Consider the following 2,249-nt stretch of genomic DNA (forward strand, 5'->3'; position numbering starts at 1 on the left):
ACCTTGACGTCCAGAACACAACAAAACAACAAAGGGAAGCTCATCCAGCCACAAGTCCTAAATGACCCATTTACTACAGATGCAAACAAAAGTTTTGTCCCAGCTTGGGTATAAATACAGTTATACTGTACCCAGAAGAACAACAAAGCTACACAGTATATTTTTCAGTTCCTGCTACTGGCAAAACTAGAGGAAAGGGTTCATATAGTCCAACTCGAACTAATATTGGTAAGTCAAATTAATATAGCGCAACACAATCCAAAAACAATAGCTTATTGCTTTACACATAAAGCAATTTTTCCTCATAAATATGGTGTTCCGTAAAATGTCCGCTACATAAACAAATTAATAATGCAAATCACTTTCTCCCTACAGCATTTTCTCAACTGTCATCTTTAACCATCCACAGATATGCAGAACCATGTCCCATCTTATCAATTTAAGCTGTCAGCTTCAAATCAGAAACAGTAATTCACGAATAGAAGCTTCTAGAGGACACATCACAATGATAATAGAATTAGAGGTAGTAAGTAATATTGTAGACAGAAACAACTAGCGTTCTTTCATACTTGACAGAAGGAAATGGAAAAGTGCAGAGGTATCAATCTCTCCCAGTAAAATTTTCCATTTTAAAGTAATATAGTTCAATTGATCAGATCCTGAGACAACATGAGAGTCACAAAAATGAAACTTGGAAAAGAACAAAGAGCAAAATTTTGGAAAAAAAAAAAACAAACCCACAACAAACCACCCACAAAAAAGAAAGCCAAGCTGAGGTAAAAGGGGCACTAGCCTCTTCTCACTTTTCTGCCCTATATTTTGCAAGGTTCACCAACTGAGGAAGCAAACTGCAGAAACACAGCCCCAGCAGGACAGCAACTGGGGCAAATACAGTGAAAAGAGCAAAAGGGTCTCCTGACTGCTGGAATAAGCTAAACCAAATTATCACAAGACTCTTCATCTGTACCATCATCCTTCCTTGCACCATGGCTATAGGGAATATCGATATTAACCATAACCTGAATAGACCAGGACCGTGTGAGTGAAACAGATGATCCCCATCACTTTTGTTCTGGCAGTATCTGTCTGCACTATACTTACAGTACAGAACTATTCTACTCTGAGGGCTTCTGCACACGTAAATTTACACAAACACTACTGGATTCAAATTAGTTTTTTCTGAAAAACTTGTTTTGTTATCAGGGTTTTACCTGGAACTGATTAAAACAAAACCAAGTTATTAAAGAAACTGAAGAGATGTACTCTTATGCTAAATAGTATTTGTGCTAGGGTTCACCCCGATTTAAATTCATATAACGGGTCTCCAACTGTGAGGGGGAAGCCTTCACATGTAGACAAACTAAGAGCAAATCGGTCCTCTCCATCACCTGCTCTCTGGTATGGCATTCTTTTATAGTATACCTTTATGAGATTACTAATCTTCTTAATTACTTTAACAATAAATATCTAAAGAATTAGTTTCCTGAGATAGTTATAAGTTGCTATCCAAATTAACTGTAACTTCCATAACCTATTATCTATTTCCCAGTTCTCTGTAGGGCAGGCAGGCATACAACTGGGCATCACTCAGTAAACCCAGTAAATGTGTGAAAGTGCAGTTGTTCTTGGTTATTTATGTTCTAGGGCAGGAACAACGCAATCTGGGGCAACGCAACCTGGAGAAGTGCAGGAGTCACAAACAGGACAGATGGCACGCAAAACGGATATGAACATCAGGTTTCGGCAGGAAAGTAGGCACACGGCTTTTTGGGAAAGATGAGGGGTAAAAAAAGAACTAGAAAAGTGGACTACTTGTAATCCAGGGAAGTTCTGTTTATTTCATCCACACTTCCTCACCAAAATAGGAGCTCGCCCTCTAAAGAAGACCTGCGCGACTTTTTTAACGACTAGGAGAGAATAACGAATAAAAAAAAAAAAACAACATAAAAAAAGGAAGGCAATTTCTCCAGCGCCGCAGAATAAAGCTGTACTAGTTCTGCCTCCCCCGCAAAGAGCGGCCGAGAAACTGCTACCGCTCGGCGGCTTTTTTATTCATCTGCGAACAATGGCAGCATTTCCCCCCCGCCGCCGGGAAGGAGCTGCTGCTCTCCCCACCGCATCCGGGAGGGTCCCGTCCTCGACGGCCTCCTCCGACCCGGGGCGAGAGAGGGATGTGGAGCCGCTTCTGCGCGGGCACTTGAGGAGGGAGCGAGGGAAGGAGGGAGGGAAGGCGCTCGCTCTCGGCGCAC

Source organism: Aptenodytes forsteri, unplaced genomic scaffold (assembly GCF_000699145.1).
Source record: "Aptenodytes forsteri isolate BGI_AS27 unplaced genomic scaffold, ASM69914v1 Scaffold366, whole genome shotgun sequence".
Lineage (NCBI taxonomy): Eukaryota > Metazoa > Chordata > Aves > Sphenisciformes > Spheniscidae > Aptenodytes > Aptenodytes forsteri.